Source organism: Phascolarctos cinereus, unplaced genomic scaffold (assembly GCF_003287225.1).
Source record: "Phascolarctos cinereus isolate Bilbo 61053 unplaced genomic scaffold, phaCin_HiC Scaffold_9;HRSCAF=440, whole genome shotgun sequence".
In the NCBI taxonomy this organism is placed as follows: Eukaryota; Metazoa; Chordata; class Mammalia; order Diprotodontia; family Phascolarctidae; genus Phascolarctos; species Phascolarctos cinereus.
The window spans coordinates 17,785,214-17,806,501 of record NW_027556402.1 but is presented as its reverse complement, the minus strand read 5'-3'; the positions used below and the strand labels follow the sequence as shown (position 1 = coordinate 17,806,501).

The window sequence follows — 21,288 nt, the reverse complement described above, 5'->3', positions numbered from 1 at the left end:
AAAGAAAATAGGATTTGAAAGCAGCAGGGCAGTAGAAACTTCTATTTCTTAAGGAATGGGGAGGGGCTGGAAAATTGCTTTACAGAAATTATGTATGAAAATTGTTATTGAACAATGACCTATCTCCAACCCAAAATATGCCTCTCCTCCCACATATAATATTCTAGGCATTTGTGTAATTGCTTTATCAAATGAATTAAAAGGAGTAGAGATATGAAAGGTGGAGAAATTCTATGAGATTAAAATTAAAACTGTGCTAAAAAGTTCTGGCATTCATGAATGTGCCACTTTTACCTACATCCAAGCAATTTTTCTCCAAATATACTAGAAAACTTCAAAGAGATAAGACAAATTACCTTTGGTGCTTTATGATCTCAAGACAGCCTCAATTTTATTGTATAATTTTGAATGCTGACAGAAGTGAAAAATATTGGAAGGAAAATGCAAGAATATTGTGTTAACATTAAGAATCTCTGAAGGAATACATTCTCACATATTCTCTGTCTGTCTTCCCTTTTCCTCCCTCTGTCTCCTTCCCTCCTTTCCTTCTCTACCTCCTTCCCTCTCCTCACCACCTTCCCATGCCTCCCTCTTTCTCCTAACCCCACTTCTCTGACCTCTGTCCATCTCCGTCTCTCTGTGACAACCTTATCTCTCTCTTTGTGTGTGTATGTCTCTCTCTGTCTATCTCTGCTGGTCTCTGCATCTCTATCTCTGTGTCTCTGTCTTTCTCTGTCTCTCTTTTTCCCTCCCACTCTTTTTTACCCCCATAGTAGAGATGAAGGGATTAATCCAAAAGCTTTTCTTGTTATTATCATTGCTTTTCCTGTAAATTCACTTTCTCATCTTATTCTATGTTCTGACGAATTGCTGCCATATGCTTTTCAAATTAATGCTAAAGAAATTAAGTAAAGTCATGAAAAAATAGCAATTTGCTGGCCCAAGAAGAAACAAGAGGAAATGATTGGTTGCTATTCTATAGGGGAGGGGAAGGGGGATTTGGAAAGAATTAAGTGGCTGAATCGCTACAAAGATCATGGAATCAGTGCATAGGGATGGAGAGCCAAATAGGTAAATCCCAAAACTTAATGAGTGTGGCAGAAGCAAGGCAAGTTAGGATAGTTTTTCTTTAAAAGGTATTGAGATTCTTCTCAAGAACTTGGTTGGCTCAGGAAACTCAAGTCTCAGACTGTTGTCACTTTCTCATCTAAGTACCCTAGACTAAGAAGAGTGGGAGGGGCTGGGACAGTTGATTGCTTGAGCAAAGCTTCCATCTTGATCCAATTCAAGGGGAATTCAATGTCTATCCAGGCCTTTTCCTGCTATGGCTAAGTAAATCTTCTTTCGTTAACTACTCAATGACTTACAAGTAACTACCAGAAAACTGGCATGATTCTGGCCAGCCAGAATAATGGAGAGGCCTTAAAAATCACAGCTAAGATTTTGTCCCCATGACATTTGTGAGTATGGTTTTCCTGACCTTATTTTCCACCTCTCTTACACACACACACACACACACACACACACACACACACACACACACACCCCTAAATGGGAGAAGGAAGCAGGAAGAAAGAAGGAAGAGATACATCGCACAGTTACCCCACTAATCCAGCCCATTTTTGATTTGGAAAGCCTTATATTAAAAATAAACATTGATTAGGTTTTTTTATCACCAATAAATGAATAAAAATAGAAGAAAGGAGGGTATGAGAAGGGGGAAGTCTTTCAAAAAGTGCTCATAAGGAGAAGTGATAAGAAGTCAAAGGAAAAGGTTTTGCCCCAAATCAGGAAATGAACGTATTCAGTTGCCAGCTTATCTGAATAGTCACTAGAATTGATGTGGGCATTGCAGTTGAAAACCTAGAGGTGGAAGGAACATCAGAAGCCATCTGGTCCAAAGCCCTCATTTTAGAGACGGGGAAACTGAGAACAGGATAGTTAAGTGAGTCAACCAAGGACACACGGGTAGTAATTCTCAGTGGCAGGATTCAAAACCAGGTTCTTTGACCCCAGAGCCAATGCACATTTAAAAATGTAGCTCTGGTCTACATTATGGAGAATTTCCAGGGTAAGAACAGTCATTCTACATAAAATAAGATAGGAGAGATATTGAAAGTAAAGGGGTGTCTTTCATTCCAAATTAATGCAGACCTATCAATGCTCTGGTCCTGAGCCCTCATAGGGATATGGGCATTTAATATGTAGCAATCAAATCACTAGAGTGAGGGCACTGGCTCCTATACCTCTCCATTGAAGCATGTCTCCCTCTCCTCTGTTTCACAGCAATTGATCATCTTGGAGAAATCCGAAAGCAACTGCATCACTTGCTCCACTGCCAAAAGAGGCTTCTGCTGTCCAAGGTTCACGATCAACCTAAAGTTCAAACAGGTACCCAGCAGATACCAGCAGATCTCTTTCCCAACGTTCTTTTTCTCTTCACTTCTCTCATCACTAGCCCTCATTTAAGAAGTATGGAAATAATGGACTCTGAAAGAGTTACCCATAAGCTTCTCTTCCTCCATTTAGGAGGCCCATGCATGTGGCTACAATCTTCAGAAGACCATGACTTCCCGCAAAATGATGTGGAAAGCCAAGCATGGGAGGAGTCATAGAAATATGAACTGTGAGACTAATTTGGTTGAGCTGAATAATTGAGGTCAAATTCATTCCTAAACCCCTTTCCCTTAAGATCAGGGTTATTTTTCCTTGCCCATAATCTTTCCTGTTTCCATCTGTGTAGACACAGCCTGTTCTATGGTGTGGTCTATTTTAAATCATTTTAGTTATTTTTTATAAGCTGACCTTGTCCTAAAAGGCAAAAAAAATGAAATTTATAAGTGTTTGCATGCTGTCTCCCTCATTAGATTGTAGGTGCCTTGAGGGCAGTGAATGTCTCTTTTTATCCCCATCACTTAGCACATAGGCAGTTAAGAAATATTTATTCATTGATTTTTCCCCTTCCTTAAGTAAACATTCAGTTAAACAAACATTCATTGAACTCCTATTTATTGTGAATTGAGCACTATGTTAGGTTTTGGAGGAGATAAAAAACATAGATAAGAAATGGTCCTGGTCTTCATGGAAATTCCAGTCTGGTAGGGGATATGACTATAATACATAGTAGTAAGAATTGGACCCATGACTTTATGAGCATATGAAACTCCCAAAAGAGGAGATTCCATCTACCAATGTAGGTCAGCATCTTTTCTGAAATTTACAGTCTTAGTTGCCCAGAACACTGATAAATTAAGTGACTCACTAAGGGTCACACAGCTTTTATATGTCAGAGGCAAGACTTGAACACAGGTCCTTCTGGCTCCGAGACTGGCTCTCCTATCCACTATTCAGTGATGCCTCTGAATTATTGTTGTTGTTTGTCCTTCATTTTTGAAGAAGACCAATGATGTCACAAGGTGATGTCTTGACGTGTGTAAATTGGATTTAAGTGAGGCAGAGCCGCACAAAGTCTTGAGCCTCATTCTCTCTTCTAGGAATATCAAAGGTGATAGATGATCATGATCTCTGCATTGGAGACTTACAAAGTCAAGTACTATATGACACCTGAGATGGAAGAGGCCATTAGCAACTTAGGGCTGTGTCCAGGTTGCAAGGATTTAAGTAGGGGTCATGAAGAAAAATGGTGCTTGACTTCCTACCTAAAGATAGGTATGAATTAGATAAGAAGAGCAAAGTAAAACATTAGGCCATACTTCCAGTGACTATACCAATGTAGTTGTCCAGGAGAAGGGAGCCAATCAAAGAATGATGGGAACTCAGTACTCATTCAGACCAGTTTAATATGTTAACATTAACTCATTGGGAGCCTTTCTCCCTACTTCTAGCACATTTTTCTTGCTCCTTTTAAACCAATACCCTGCAAAGGGAGAAAACTCTATTGGCCTTTATAAACCAAAGTTTTTGGTAGACCCTGAGTCTACCAATTTTTTTTTGAAATTGCAAGGACAGAGACATGGAAATAGGTGACAGAATCTTATATTACAACACTGAAAACATTTTCTTATTTTTTAACCTATTTTCTTTACTAACATTCTTTTTTTTTACTAAGTTGTTTACAAAGAACATGCGAAAGACATGCGGATGAAAATGAAAGGATGTTACATACTCTCATCTGTTTCTCTGTTGCTCTGTTTTCTGGAACAAAGTTATATTAAAAGTGAACGCCTCCGGGAGGAATTTCGGAGGAGTATATGTTTCATCTGCAGTCAGATTATTAAAACACCATGATCGGAAGGCAGGTGAGGATTTACGGCAATTATCCACATTTGGGTTTATGGTTCGATTTGTATTTATTCCACAAAGCTCTCCAAGAATTAGGCGTACCTGCATCAAGAGAGAATTAGAGATCTTATACAGTTAAAATTACTGGGTTTTATTTTTAAAAGGAAATAGTCAACTTAACCATTTCTAGGGGCCTAAATTCATTGGTTTATTCACCCATTTAACAAGAATTAATGTCTGCATCCATAACCCTGGCTTAGGAACTCCAAGTGGAGAAAGGAGTAATGGTCCTAATAAAGCTTATAACCTTACCATGCAGGTAAAACATACACACACAAAACAGCTGGGAAATAATTGCAAGGTCAACACACATACACACACACATATGTGTGTGTGTGCATGTGTACATATACACATACATACACTACATATATGGATGTAATAATAAGAAGCTGATGAGATCAACACAGAAAGCTTTGGAGATGAGAGCTCTGAAGGTTCAACCGTCTGAAGAAGGCCATGAACTTTGGGACGGTATGGCTCAGACTCAGACTCCACCTGAGTGATCTCCCCTGTATTCTTTCCATTCTGGTCCAAACAAAGACAAACTTCAAAGTGGTTTCAAATGGGGTTCCTACCCTGGACCAACATGTAGGGAAAAGAGCACTGACCTCTGGGTTGCAAGTCTTAGTTTACAGTTCTTTTTTAAAAATGATATTTTATTTTTTCCAATTATACATAAAGACAATTTTTAATATTCTTTTTTTGAGTTCCAAATTTTCTCCCTCCCTGCCCCTCCCTAAAAAGGTAAGAATTTTAAATAGCTTATATGTGTGCAATCATGTAAAACATATTTCCATATTAGTCATTGAAAGAAGAAAAAGACCAAAAGAAAAAATTGGTTTAAAGTTCTGATTGCCATTTGCTAGTAGACCTTAGGCAAATTATTTGGGGTTTGTGAGCCTTAGCTTTCTCATCTGTAAAATGGAGTTAACTGAATCATCTTTAAGGTCCATTTTAGCTCCAATGTGCTAGTAACTTTTTCTAGGACTTTGTTTGGGGGGAGGGGGGAATTCAAAGGATCATAGATTTGGGGATGAAAATGATGCTTTGAAGTCGTTTCACCTAACTCCTCTTCTTACAGATAAGGGAAATGAGTTCCAGGAAAAGCTCACAGGAAATGGATGTTGGAGCAAAATACCCAGAAATAATTGCCTTTCTTTCTAGCCTTACCTCACAACTTAGGGCTTTAGGGAATTTCTCTCCAAGAAAATCTTGGGGTCATTTCCCCCATTTTGATGGGAAGGAAGAGGGGATGGCAGGACAGACCCATAGAAAAATTAGATGTTTTCACTTTCTGTGATGAAAACAATGACTGCTTAGGAAAACAGGGAGTATCACCTGGAAAGGGGCAAAGTGTGTTTATTCTCCTGCGGGCAGTGAGTTAATTATCTGTTTGTCTGAGTCTACAACCTTCTTGATTCTCATATCCCACTGGCTTTCGGTAAACTTCACCAGGTCCCTTAGTCAGTCAATCAAAAAACATTTATGAAAGAAAATAAATCCTAGAATTTACTATGCATACACACAGAAAGAATGAAGTATTAATTTTCCTTTTCCAAGGGTATACCAAAAATGCTATTGCTTGATAAGCTTTTCATGTGCCCAGGAGGTCTGTGCAGCCCAGGCTGGGAACCATAAATCTCTGTCTTTCTTCTTTTACCACAAGGCTGAGAATCAGATGGGTTCTGGCTTTATAAATGAAATATTGGTAATAGGAGCATGAGGTGCTTACCGCATTGTCAATACAGGCAAATTGTCGCTTTTCCCCCAGGGGACAGCATTTGGTAAAAGATGCGGCAAGTTTCTGGCTGTGAGAGATGAGCTCTTGAGGTGACAGTTGAGGCGCTTTTTTGGCGAGGAGAAGAAGACACCTAAGGAAATAAGGGATTATTGCTCTCTGGACCAGATGGGGCTGTTGTTTTCCCACATGTGACTGCTGTGTAACTGGCATCTGTCCCTTAGCTACAAGCTGAAGGACTTCAGTAGGCATTTGCCCTGTTCCTTCTTTCCCCACCTATGGCCACATTCCTCACTACTCTGCCTTCCTCTCTCTTCTTTCTGGCATGTTCAAGGTCTATCAGATATTCCTTGTCCAGGCTCACCTGAGCCCAAGTAGCTGCTTAAGAACGTATTGTGTCTTTTTAGATGGTCTGAACATTCTGTGCATGCTGGGAGCTATTAACTCCAACAATAACAACAGATCTCTCCTATCTTAATTCATTGGTGTTCAGTCATTACAATCACATCCAATTCTTTGTGACTCTATTTGTGTGGCTTTCTTGGCAAAGAGTAGAGTGGAGTGGTTTGCCATTTCTTTCTCCAGCTCATTTTACAGATGAAGAAATTGAGGCAAATGGGGTTAAGTGACTCACCCAGGGTCACACAGCCAGGAAGTGCCTGAGGCCACATTTGAGCTCAAGTCTTCCTGACTCCAGAAGGGGTGTCCCATCCACTGTGGCACCTACCTGCCCCAATCCTAAATGGACTCCTTTTGAAGCTGCTATGCCTCAAGTTTCATCTTATCTTTTTTGTTCCTCTTCAATGACAAACTTCTCAAAAGAAGTTTTACATTCACTACCTCCACTTCCTGGTTGTCCACTCAGTCTTCAATCTGACTTCCATATCTGCCCTTCTGTTGCATCTGCTCTCTCTACCATTTTTTATGACTTCTCACTAAATCCAATGACCTTTCCTGCGTTCTCATCTTCATTTTCTGCAGCCTTTGATGCTTGCCCACATGCTTATTCTTGATCCTTTCCTATTCTTGTTCATTTTGTACTTTACAATCTCTCTTTGATCCCTTTTACTTGTTTGTCTTCTTCCTTCCAAACTCTAAGTGTGTGTCTCCACAAACTTGGATTGTTGAAATCGTCTCCATTCTTAGCTTCCAGACTCTTCCTTCTATCTATCTTCCATTCAGCCATGAAAATCATCTTCTAAAAGCAGAAGAATGCTTTTGGAAGTCACTCCCCTGCTCAAGAACCTCCAAGGACTCCCTACTCCCTCTAGAGCAAAATACAAACTCTTCTAATTGACATTTAAAACCCACAGTAGTCTGACACAACCTTGCCTTTCCTTCCTTATTTCACATGATTCCCCTATATGTGGGGGAAATCCCTTGCATGCCAGACAAACTTCCCAAATCAGGAAAGGTGTTCCCTAAATTCAAGCTTCCATCTCTTCTACCTCCATCTTTGTACAGGTTATCCCCTAAGCCTCAATTGCAAATCTTCACCTCTCCTTCTTAGAAACTCCGGCTTTCTTCCAGGTTCAACTCATGGGCTCCCTTCTACAGCTTTTCCTAGTGCCTCTGACTGTCAGTGTTCTCTCCATTAAATAATTATGTGTATATTTGTATGTATGTATATTATATATATATATGTAATTGTGTGTATATGTGGCATACATGTACATATATTTACATATATATGAATATGCAACATCTCTTTAGCTGTTGTATTCTACCACTGTCCACCCAGCAGAATGGAAGCTCCTTGAGTGCAGGAATGGCTTTATCTCTATATAACCTTGTACCCTAGCACAGTGCCTGCATCAAACAGGTATTTAACAGACATTGCCCAAAAAGGATTAAATTAAATTGTATTAATATTTTTCTTCTAATCACTACATGACCCATCGAGATAAATTAAACTTAAAACTTTTTATCTATAACTTTGGAAAGGGAAGGGAAGGGGGAGGGGAATAGAATAAACTTGTATTAAGTGCCTACTATATGCCACGCACAGTGTTAATTCTTGCTTTACAAATGTAATCTTACATGATATTTCTGACTTTTTAATAAAATCATATCATAGTGAAAGATAGGCAAAAGTTTATCTTGACTCAATGAAATTTAGGTTCCCTTTTTGTCATTCTCTACAATATCTCTGGTCTATAGTCACCCAGTCTCTGCTTGGAAAATTCCAGAAATGGAAGACCTCCTATTCTCTGAAGCAATCAGTTTAGTTTTTGGACAGCTCTCTCTTTATGTGTGTATACAGATAGATAGATAGATAGATAGATAGATAGATAGATAGATAGATAGATAGATAGATAGATGTGTGCATGTATATATATATATATAAACACATATGTACACACATATACATGTATACATACATATATATACGTATATGTGTATGCATTGTTTATATATGTACATACATGTATGCCTGTGTGTATATTCATGTGCACAACTTTAATTCCATATAATTGGGTGCCTTTGTAAGCCTAGATATTTTATTCTATGCATTTAAAAACATTCTTCTGAGAAGGGGTCCACAGACTTCATCACCAGACCACCAAAAGGGACATGACACAAAAGAGATTTAAAATCTCTGATTTACTAAAGAAGGCAAAGGAATTACAATTATAATACAAAACAGAACAGAAGTTCCAAAGAGAAGTATAATGGTTAAAGACTCTGTTGTGGCTATACTGTGTTTGAAAAATAAACTAAGCCCAGTGGAAGTAATCCCTTCACATAGTGTATGGTGTTTGTTTTTAGTTAGTCAGTCAAATAGCATTTATTAAGAGGCCAATATGTGCCAGGCACTATGCTAAAAGCAAAGCATGGGCCCTCACAGTCCAATGAAGGAAACAACATGCAGACAACCATCTACAAACAAGCTCTGTACAGGATAAATTGGAAAGAATTTAAAAGAGAAGGCAGCAACATGGGGCGGGTGGGCAGGCTTCTTGCAGAAGGTGAGATTTTAACTGAGACCTGGAAGAAACCAGACAAGCCAGGAGGCATCAAGTCAACAAGCATTTTTAGGTGCCTCCTATGTGCCAGGCACTGTGCTAAAGATTCAGGATACAAGAAAGGCAAAAACTAGTGTTCCTGCCCTCAAGGACCCCAAAGTCTAAAAGGAGAGACACCATGCAAAATCTATGTGCATATCAGAGCTATATCACACAAATTGGATCTAAACCAAATAAATCTCAGTAAGAAGGCTGAGATAAAAGAGGCCCAGGAAAGGCTTCTTGAAGAAGGTGGGATTTTAGCTGGGACTCAAAGGGAAGCTGGGAGGCAGAGATGTAAAGGGAGAGAATTCCAGGCATGGGGAAGAGCCTGAGCAAACTCCCCAAGTCTGGAGATGGCACATCTTTTCCAAAGAACAAGGCCCCAGGGTGACTGGATTGCAGAGTACATGAAGAGGAGTAAGGTGCAACAAGACTGCAAAGGTAGGAAGGACCCAGGTTATGAAGGATTCAAAAAGCTAAATGGGATTTTATTAATTACATTACATCAAAGACATCTACTGATTGAGGAAGTCTTCTCCACCTAGTGTCTGGAAATAGCCACATTCCAGTTTTGTAATGGCCTGGGTTTCTGCTGTTATCCTCAGGAATTCTTCTTCCTAAAAACAGGGTTATTTTTATGGATATTTAATTTGGGTCAGTAATAGATTCGCCAAATAGCTACATGAGGTTCACTAGAAAAAAAAGTCCTAGAGGATGAATCTTACTCAAATTACCACCCATTGGAAAATGGTCAAAATGTGTATTCCTGGCTTCAAGCCTGGAGTATTTGCATGAAACTTTCCTCATTGGTGGAGAGTGGTGACTCAATACCACGTGCCTACCTGAGCTGAGTGGTTACCATTTGAGTGTGGGAGAGGAGAGATAGTATTCTTCCCACTTTAAGACGGAACAGGCATGATTCCACAATCTTTTTTTTTGGGGGGGGAATGGGATTAAGTGACTTGTCTAGGGTCACACAACTATGTAAGTATCTGAGGCCAGATTTGACCTGAGGTCCTTCCAACTCCAGGGCCAGGGCACTATCCATGGTGCCACATAGCTGCCCCTCCATATTCTCTTAAGGGAGAGACCCAGGCAGAGAGAGAGAACAGACTTTGAAAGGCAGACCACTAATTTTCAAAATCTGTTCTTTCTCCATGGGCTTTTCTCTTAAGACAGTCTGGAATCACATGTGCCCTCTCTTAAAGGAGGGAGAAGGAAGAAGGTCTCTCCTCTCTCTAGCTCATGTGCCAACTTGTTATTGAGTCATCATTCCCTCCACCAACGAGGAGATTGTAATGCAAATGAAGCAAGCTTGAAGTCAGGGTTATAAATGCAAACTTTTTCTATTACAGCTTTGTTTTTCTTTCTTCAGTTAAAATTTTAAGTCAAAGGAAGAAATTCCAAAGAAGTCATTTCTAATGCCTTCTCCTATGCTGTTTCCATCAGTATGGAGGGATGATAGTAGTGGCTTGAAAAGTAAGTCTTGTTGGCACAGTAAACAAACCAATAAGGCCAAGGAAAGTTATAGTCTAAACTTTGAAGTAGCCATCATTTCACTGATTTGCTGATTATTTTGTGGTACCTACCCCTTGGCCATAGCATTCTTTGGGGTTTTCTGTTTTGCAACATCTATCCAGTATTTTTTCATACATCACACCTATGCTTAAAAGCACTGTAAGAGGAAACTCCGGATGTCATCTTGAATATTCATACAGAAACCTGTGAGATATTTTTGTACATTAAGCTGTATATGAATGAGGGAATAAAGCATGCTAATTTTCATACTTTACCAATGGTATACAATGAACATAAGCCCATTAATAATTTTTTGTGGAACCTTGGCCAAGTCACTTAACCTTTTGGGGATCCAAGCAATTCTAAGACTAAAGGGGGCAGAAAAGGGGTCAAGATCTGCATTAGTGAAGAGAGTATACCTATTTGGGAATCTCATTCCTATCCCTACTTCTGTGATTCTAACAGCTTGATTCCTTCTCTGATTTGGACACTCAAGAAGATGCAACACGATCACTCCATGACACTTCAAGCATCCACATTTTCATTAGCATACCTCCTCCACTAATGCCAATCACAACACAATGGCTCACCCTTCTGAGTCATTGTGGTAGGACATTTTACTACCCTAAGTCCAGCCTGTAGTTGAACCTCTATAAACTCATCCAGGCTGTTCATCAGAAGACAAGCTGTAATTACTTGAAGGCCCCATATTTAAAGCTTTTCTAGCTTGGTGAGATGGACCAGATCATGTACTCCTTAGGCATAGCTGTCAAGATCCTAAGGTCCCATTCATGCCATAATGAAATATGGCCCAGATTAGTACTTCAGGGAAGGTGGCTGACTGAAGAAAAGGGAAAGGAGGATTGACGGGTGTTAGTAACTAATTGGATAGGCAAGGGAAGATTATGCGTCAAAGAGATAAGAAAGACAATGCTGGAGCATTTCTTTCAGCTATTTTGAAATCCAATCCAATAAACATATATTGAGCACCTACTGTATGCCAGCCACTGTGCTAAGCATTGGAGATATAATTAATAAAAAAAAAGAAAGACAGTTCATGCCTTCAGGTTACTTACAAGGTATGGAGGATTTCTTGATCGGTGGAGTTGAAACCAAGCAGAGTAGCAATTCAGAGAGGAAATCAACTTTCCCTAGGTCATGGTCACACAACTATGTACAGCATTCTTTCTTTGACCATAATAAATTCTAGGTTAATGTGATCACCTTCTGCCATGTCTCCTACAGCTCACCGTCGCCGCTCACCAAAGCTTCTGGTCCCTCTTCACTAATTCGGAGTTTGATGTCATTTTACCTGTCCTGGGCAGGAGTTGACTTAGGCAGTTCAAATGTTATTGATGGAGAAAGGAGGATTTCTTAGGAAATCCAAGAGTATAAACAAAATTGCAGAAGGGATATTCAACTTACTTAAAGAAATTCCATTTCACTTGTATTAGCATCATTAATTAGATTTCATTAGTCTTACATGGGCAGAGCCAAGATGGTGAAGAAAGGGCAGCAACTCACCTGAGCTTTCCCCAAAACCCACAAAAGGACAGGGTGAAATAATTTCCCAGGCAAGGGCAACTTAGAAGGTCAGCAGGTAAGGTGTGCCACACCTGGGTGAAACTGGAGCATAGTCCAGCACAGACCGGACCCCCAGAAAACCAGGGGCAGGCCTTTAGAGTCACTGAATCAGCAGTGGCATTGACTGCTTCTGAAGCTCTTAGCCCACAGAAGGTAAGGTGGTTGAACAACTGATCAGAAGGAGATTACAGGGGTCTCTTTGCTACTGAGGCAGGATAATATCGCTTTGCCCATAGTGGGACCTGGGTCACAGTCCTTGGTGGCAGTCCCAGGATAAGGAGGAGCACTAGCGCACCAGAGCTCATGAGCCATGGTGGAACAGGAACCCTCCTCCCAGGTCCAGGGCAGAGAAGAGAGCTTGTGATCACTCACAGACCAGAGCACAGGCCAGGAGAGGAGTAAACACACCTCTTCTTAGATCATACCACCTTGGAAGAACTGAAAATTCCAGGTCCCCAGAAGTATCTCTAAAAACAGCTGCACAAAGCTTACCCCTGAAACTGGGACAGTTCACCCTCCACCCTGGAAGCCGAGCTCCACTTTAACAAAGAGTTAAAAATCAAGAAATAAGCTGGGAAAATGGGCAAACAAAAGAAAAAAAATTCTGACCCTAGAAAGTTACAATTGTGACAAGGAAGATCAAAATGCATACTCAGAAAAAGATAACAAAGCCAAAGCTCTTATATCCAAAGCCTCCAAGAAAAATATGAATTGGTCTCAGAACATTGAAGGGCTCAAAAAGAATTTTGAAAATCAAGTAAGAGAGGTAAAGGAAAAATTGGGTAGAGAAATGAAAGCAATGCAAGAAAATCATGAAAAACAAGTCAACAGCTTGATAAAGGAGACACACACAAAAAATACTGAAGATATGAGTTGAATATGAAAGGATGATAAATAAAAAAATAAAGTTGAGGGGTGAGAGAGGACTATATTGGGAGAAAGGGAAATGGAGAGGTATAAAGAGGTAAATTATCTCAAATAAAAGAGGCAAGAAAAAGCTTTTACAGTGGAGGGGGAGAGGGGGGAGGTAAAGAAGGGTGAGTGAACCTTACTCTCATCAGAGTGGGCTCAAAGAGGAAATAACATGCATATTCAATTGGGTGCAGAAATCTATCATACCTACAGGAAAGTAGGAGGTGAAGGAGATAAGAGAAGGGGCAGGGAAAAGGGGAAGGATAGAAGGGAGGCAAATTGGGGGAGGAGTAGTCAGAGGCAAAACACTTTTGAGAAGGGAGAAGGTGAAAGGAGAGAGAGAATAGAATAAACAGCGGTGGGGATAGCCTGGAGGGAAATACAACTAGCAATAGTAACTGTGGAAAAAATATTGAAGTAAGTTTCTCTGATAGAGGCTTCTTTTCTCAAACATATAGAGAACTGAATCAAATTTATAAAAGAGCCATTCCCCAATTGATAAATGATCAAGATATGAACAGTTTTCAGATGAAGTAATCAAAGCTACCTATAGTCATATTAAAAAAGGCTCTAATTCACTATTGATTAGAGAAATGCAAATTAAAACAATTCTGAGGTACTACTTTATACCTATTAGATTGACTAATAGGACATAAAAGGAAAATGATAACTGTTGGAAGAGATGTGGGGAAAATGAGACATTAAATGCACTGTTGGTGGAGTTGTGAACTGATTCAACATTCTGCAGAGCACTTTGGAACTATGCTTAAAGGGCTATAAAACCATGCATACTCTTTGACCTAGCAATACCACTACTAGGTCTGCATCCCCATAGAGATTTAAAAAAAAGAAAAGAACATATATGTGCAAAAATATTTATAGCAGCTCTTCTGTTATCAAAGAATTGGAAAATGAGAGGATGTCCATCAATTGGGGAATGGATGAAGGAATTGTGGTATATGATTGTGATGGAATACTGTTGTGCTTTGAGGAATGATGAGCAGGATGCTCTCAGTAAAACCTGGAAAGACTTACATGAGCTGATACAAAATGACACATACTATGTACAAAGTAACAGCACTATTTTAAGATGATCAGCTGTGAATGACTTAGCTATTCTTAGTGATACAATGATGCAAGACAATTCTGAAAGACTTATAATGAAAAATGCTATCCATCCCCAGGGAAAGAACTGATGGTGTCTGAATGCAGATTGAAGCATATTTTTTTAACTGTATTTTGCTTAAGGTTGGGTTTTGTTTTGGGTTTTTTTGGTCTATGTTTTCTTTCACAACAGGACTAATATGGAAATGTTTTGCATGATGACACATGTATAATCTATAAGGAATTGCTTGCCTTCTCAATGGGGGGGAATGGAGGAAAGGAGAAAATTTGGAATTCAAAGTTCTGAAAGTGAATGTTAAAATTTGTTTTTACATGTGACTGGAGAAAAATAAAATAATAAACTCAAAAAAGAAAAAGGGAAGACCACCAAAACAAACCAAAAAAAAGTGAAAATATTATGCTTCACTCGGCATTCAGACTCCATAGTCCTTTCTCTGGATGTGTATAGCATTTTCCATCACGAGTCTTTTGGAATTGTCTTGGATCATTGTATTGCTGAGAAGAGCTAAGTTAATCATAGTTGAATATCATACAATGTTGCTGTTACTGTGTACAGTGTTCTCCCAGTTCTGTCACTTCACTCAGCATCAGTTCATACAAGTCTTTCCAGGTTTTCCTGAAATCTGCCTGCTCATCATTTCTTATAGCATAATAGTATTCCATTCCATTCATATACCACAACTTGTTCAGCCATTCCCCATTTGATGGGCATCCCCTCGATTTCTAATTCTTTACCACCAGAAAAAGAGCTGCTAGAAATAGTTTTGTATATGTGGGTCCACTTCCCTTGTTTTTGATCTCTTGGGATAAAGACCTAGCAGTGGTATTGCTGGATCAGAGGGTATGCACAGTTTGGCTGCCTTTTGGGCAAGTTCCAAGTTGCTTTCCAGAACGGTTGGATTATTAGCCCTCTGTGTGTTGCAACTGCTCCTAGGAATCTAAGAAATAAAGCAGATGGAGCAGGACTTCAGGTCGGTCCTACCCTAACTTTCATAATGACCTGTTTGCCATGGAAGATACAGAGCAGGATGTTACTCTTTACTGTTCTGGTATCAAAAGAAGGTAAGATACACCAGTATCAAACAAAACTGACAATATCTGTCCCACTTTGCCTCAAATGCTTCAGTGTAGGTGGCACTGTCCACTAAAAGCAGGCAAACCAGGAGTGTTCATGAAATGGGCTGAAGATACCAATGCTGTCATTATGCTCCAACATTAGATCAGAACAAAATCTTGCCTATTATAGGTGAAGGTTTCATATTACTTTTCAATAATGGTACCCTCGAGTTCAAGTCACACAATACCACATTGCTGACCAAACCAGGATAAATGTAAAAAATGATTTCCTCCCTCAGCCTAGAATTGATTAAATAAGAGAGAATGAAGGCCCTACTAAAATCTGAAGAGATGAAAACTGAAGAACACAATCACATGTAAGGGAAAATCTTCCTTTAATGCAAAATCCACTGCTGACAGTAAACATTTAGTACTTACCAAATACTTAGCAAGACATATTTTCTACCTGGAACAACTTGCTAACTTAAAGAGAGACTACAATTAAACTCAGAATCTCATGTGCTGACGGATAACAACCCCTCATACTATGAGTAGAGGCCACAATATCTCCAGCTGAACTCAGCCAATAAATTGTGCTGGAAGGAGGCCACTAGCATAGGCTGAACTATTGCCTACAATTGGCTGCGCATAACATAGGTCCATTCATTTATATACAATTATATTTTTAATAGATGTCATCATACCAAATACACACAATCTTCAAGCTACATTGAGCAAGAAGCTTTCAAAGTCTAGAAATCTGGCTAAGACATATATAACCTATATATCAAATTGCTTAACATCATAGGGAGGGAAGAAGGGAAGGAGAGAAGGAGAAAATTTGGAACTCAAAAAAGTTTGTTTAATGAATGTTAAAAATCTTTACATGTAATTGTAAAAATAAAATAATTCTTTTTTTTAAAAGAATCTGGCTAAAGAGATCAAAATCTCTGTCTTCTTTTCTCTATTTCTGTACTATACACACCCTCTCCCTTCTCTCTAGTTTCTCATTCCCTAGAGCAAAAACAAATCTATCAAAAACTGTTGAGATTAATCACATTCATCTAATCCTTAACTCGGTTATCTCTCATTGAATAGTGTATATATGGACAGATTCTTATCCTTTTTTGGAGAACAAGCAGCTGCTTCCCCTTCAGACAGTCCGGCTCCCCCCTCTTCGGAGAGATCCTCACATCAGAGATGACGTATTGGTCTGAGGGAACCGATCTCTCCTCTGATACCAGCTGTATCCTCTTACGTCTACCATCCCTAGTCTGTACTTCATGTTATAGTCTTCTCTCTCCCTCCTTAACCCCCATGTGCTCAAGTTCTCTGCATCTGCTTTTATCTTCTCTCCACTGTTAAAGAGGAGAAATCAAGAAATGGGAGAAGTGTTAGCTTTATATATGGACGAGAAAACCAGAGACATAAACCAAAATCTCACTGAAGCTTCACGCCTTTGGGGCCAAACTACCTCAATACCCCACAGAGGTTTTGCTGCTTGGCAGAGAGTTCTTTTAAATCATTTGTGATGATTGTTGCCTGGAGGAGGAAGATGAAAATACGGCAAAGTAACCAAAAGACGAAAACAAAATAATCCATACTTGAAACTTTTATCTATTACCTCCCACAAAATAAGGTTTCTCTATAAAGTCTCATTAAAAAGAAACAAAGGTATTCTAATTCTGATGAGAATCACAGAAAGTGCTTAGAATTTTGCCTTAGAAAAGTGACACATAAAAAGACATGTGAACTGTGGCATGCAATTTATGTCTGGCTCACCACCTCTGCTGCAGGGACTGGCCATTTCTCTTAATCATATAGGAAGGGCAGCTGAGGACTGCAGATGGAATAATCACCTCACCCCCTTCCCCCCCCCCCCCGTTATCTGCTTCCTGGAGTTTCTTTCAAGTTTAGAGGGACACAGAAGCCAGAAAATGTCAATGGAAATGAATGGCATGCAAAGCTCATTTCAGACCATAAGAAGATATGGCCAGCAGCTGGCAGCCAATGGATTTATCGACTAATGAAACAAGTCATTACAAGTGTAGGTAATAAATGTAGAACTTTGGCAGCCAGAGAGGCTTATTTTCTATACAGGTAAATTTAAATACAAAGAAGATAGATGACTTGTCCAAGGTGAAGTAAGCAGTAAATAGGAGAGAAGGGGTTTGAACCCACTTTCTCTGACTCCAAGCAAGAAAAATAGTATCATAAATGAGAAGTAGTTTAACACTCATCATTTTAAACTGAAGAACTTGGAGGTTATTAATTTTAACTGAAGAGAAAAATACTATACCTTTGCGTGGAAGCATTCATGTTTGTTTTCTTCTTAACAACAGCTAGTACTGACTTCTTTGTAGCAATCAGCCAGAGACAAGAGTGTGGGGGCAAAGATGAATGGGTTCTATCTGGCTATTTTATAGATATAGCTGAAGGGAAAGAAAGAAGGAAGGAAGGAAGGAAGGAAGGAAGGAAGGAAGGAAGGAAGAAGGGAAGGAAGGAAGGAAGGAAGGAAGGAAGGAAGGAAGGAAGGAAGGAAGGAAGGAAGGAAGGAAGGAAGGAAGGAAAAAATAAGAGAAAGGGTGAGGGAGGAAGAAAGGAGGGGGGAGGGAGTGAAGAAAGGAAGAAAATAGAGAAGGAAGGAAGGAAGGAAGGAAGGAAGGAAGGAAGGAAGGAAGGAAGGAAGGAAGGAAGGAAGGAAGGAAGGAAAGGAAGGAAGGAAGGGAGATAGGGAGGAAGGGAGGAAGGGAAGAAAAAAAGGAAGAAATTTTCCAGTTTTAGTCAACTGTAGAGCTGGATGATACCATTTTTTCTGATTCATTAAGCAGATAGGGAGGGTACAGCTCAATCATCCTGAAATGAACCTGTATTAGGTTAGAAGTGGATTGGAGTTAAATGACCTTTCTATGCTCCCAGACATGCTCTCCTCCTGTGCAAATTTTATCGTCATTGTCATGTCACTGAGAACAAATCATGCCTTCCACATCTGGAAACACAATGCTTTCCCATTTCAAAACTGATGGCTGCTTAATCCTTGTGAGTGTCCTTGAATGTCAGATCAAGGCTAAGGCACCTCTCCTGGGAGGTTTTCTAGTGACAGTATCCCTTACTGATTTAGAAAAGTTTCCTGATCTTCTCCATACTCCTGACACCCCTTCTCTGGATCTGGGACTTGGAAAGGAGTCAGAAAACTGACATCAGCACGTTTGCGTTGAAAGAAACACAGTCATCTCCCAGAAGCATCTTTTGCACAACATTCTGAAAGTTCGTACTTGTTGGAAAGTTCCTTTACCACATATATTTTATCCTGAATTACATGGATCTAAACAAGAGAGAGAAAAACATCAGCCAAGGGACCAATCCTTCTTCCTTTCCCCTGATAATGAGGAATCAATTCAATAAACAATTAGGGCATTAGTGGGGCAAATCACTACCACCACCACCATTATCATCATCATTATCATCATCATCACTATCATCATCATCATCGTAATAGCTAATAATTTCTATAGCATTTACTATGTGTCAGGCACTGTGCTTAGCACTTTAGAATTATTATCTCATTCGATCCTCACAACAACCCTGAGAGGTAAGTTATTATTATCCCCATTTTACAGGTGAGGAAATTGAGGCAAAGAGAGGTTAAGTGACTTATCCAGGGTCACTCAGTTAGTAAGTGTTTCAGGCTGGATTTGAACTCAGATATTCCTGACTCCAGGCCCTGCACTCTATCCACAGTGTCACCTAGCCGCCGTCTTTCTACTTTGTTGGACAATAGTCCATGCTTTGGGTTGGGCCTAAGCAAAATTGTTATTTTTCTACCTGTACCAGTCTGGCACTGGTTTCCTTCCTTTGAGAACTCCCATCCCTAGTATTCAAACACCCAGAGGTCTTATGCTGCTTCCTCTCTGCTGCCAGGGACTCTCACTGTGGTGCCATCCTTTCTTATCTCTCCAGTTCTTATCTTTTATTTCAATGCATCAGCTATACTCACTTTACAAAGTAACAGTTTTAGTGGGGAGGCAAGCAGTAGCTAATGGTGTCATCTAATCCCTTCCATGGAACATTTTAATAGGAACCTTCTGTAGGCATGATATCGGGGAGGAGCAAGAATACTGAGATTCGAGTCAGACAATATGGACTGGACGCCTAGCCCTGCTCCCTTACTATCTGTAAACAGGACACCTACCGTTAACATATCTTAGCCTCATTTTCCTTGTCTATAAAATGAGGGAGCTGATCTAGCTGAGCCCTAACTTCCCAAGCTATAACCCTTTGATTGTGCTTACCATGCAGGATTATTGGGAGTAATTAGATAATATTATTAAATAACAATAAATAATAAAGTAATAATAGAATTACATTTTGCTAGCAACCAAGTGGCAGCTAGGTGGTGCTGTGGACAGAGTGCTGGACATAAAGTCAAGAAAACTTATCTTCCTGAGTTCAAATCTGGCCTTAGACACTTACTAGCTGTGTGACCCTGGGCAAGTCACTTAACCCCCATTTGCCTCAGTTTCCTCATCTCTAAAATGAGCTAGAGAAGGAAATGGCAGACAATTCCGGTGTCTTTGCCAAGAAAACCCCAAATAGGGTCACAAAGAGTCTGAACAACAACAATAAAGCAATAAAGTGCTTTAAAATAAATGAGGAGGGAGGGGCTGAGGCATATTGACAAGTCAGTGGAAGAGAGGCTGTTTGCCAGGTGTCCCCCACACCCAATGGTGTAGGCAGATTCTGTACTGTGTCCATGGGGGTTTCAAGCTTCAGATCCATAGCAAAGTGTTATTCCTGGGGTATCCCCAAATGGAACAGAACTTTCCCAGGGAAGGTGACTTTTCAATGATAAATATAGAAGTAATGTGTTTTAAAACAGCAAGGTAACATGCTGGGGACATCCTACAAGGTATTTGCTGTCGTGACACCTTCCTCCAGTGGGGAAACAGGCAAGCAGAAGAAATCCTCATTCACTCACTGCTATCTGTGAACACTCAGGGAGCTGCATGTTGGCCATGCATTTGTCCCTATAGTGGACCATCTGTACAGCCAATGAGGTGATTTCTTCATATGTGGCTTCTTGAATGAACTGAGCAAATGCAATGGTGGTCCTGGAATAGACATCACATCAAGAAAGGCATTTAAGGCTTTGGATCTCAAATCTTGTTCATCAAGCCAATCACAGGCATCATTCCTATCACTACCCCCAGGAAAATCTCAAAGTAATGATTATGAGCAAGCAAACTTCAGCTAAATTTAACGTGATTTGAAATGGAAAAAGTTTAAATTCTAGCTCCAGGTGTAACAAAAATAGAACATTAGCTCTTCAAGGGCAGGGACTAATTTATCTTTGACTTTGTATCCTGAGCTGCTAGGGCAGCCTCTGGCATAGAGTAGGCACTTGGGTAAATAATAATAATAGCTAGCATTTACATAGAGCCAGGCCCAGTGCTAAGAGCTTTGAAAACATCATCTCTTAGTTTATCTTCACAACAGCCTTGGGAGGTAGGTGTTATTATTCTCCCTACTTTACATTTGAGGAAACTGAGGCAAGTAGAGGTTAAGTGACTTGCCCAGGGTTGACCAGCTAGTAAATTTCTGGGGCAGGATTTGAGCTCAGGTCTTTCTTGCCTAGGATTATTGTTATACTACCTGCTATAGTAGCTGCCCACCACTTGTAGCTTGATAAATGAATGAAGTGACATACCTTACTAACTGTTCAGTTTCTTCATCTGTAAGATTTAGTTCAATTCCATTAAGACATTCAACAAGCATTTATTGAACACTTACTATGTTCCAGGCACAGTGGTAAATACTAAGGATGCCCAGGAAAAGACCAAAACAGTTCCTATCCCCAAGGAGTCCATGTTCTAATGAAGAAGATACATAAATAAGCTAGATATACACAGTATAAATGGAAGAGAATCTCTGAGGGAAAGGCACAAGCATTTAGTAACCACGTGTTGTAAGTGAGACATAAAGGCAGTGTGGAAAAAAATGGGGACAGAGAACTGGTTTCATAGCTAGGTCATTCTTGGGCTA

At 39.8% G+C, this 21,288-nt stretch overlaps 1 pseudogene; it reads right to left on the bottom strand.

Annotated features, from left to right (window-relative positions):
* Positions 1–366: 366 nt before the first annotated feature.
* Positions 367–21,021, bottom strand: LOC110209659 (afamin-like; annotated as a pseudogene).
* Between the last annotated feature and the right edge of the window lie 267 nt (positions 21,022–21,288).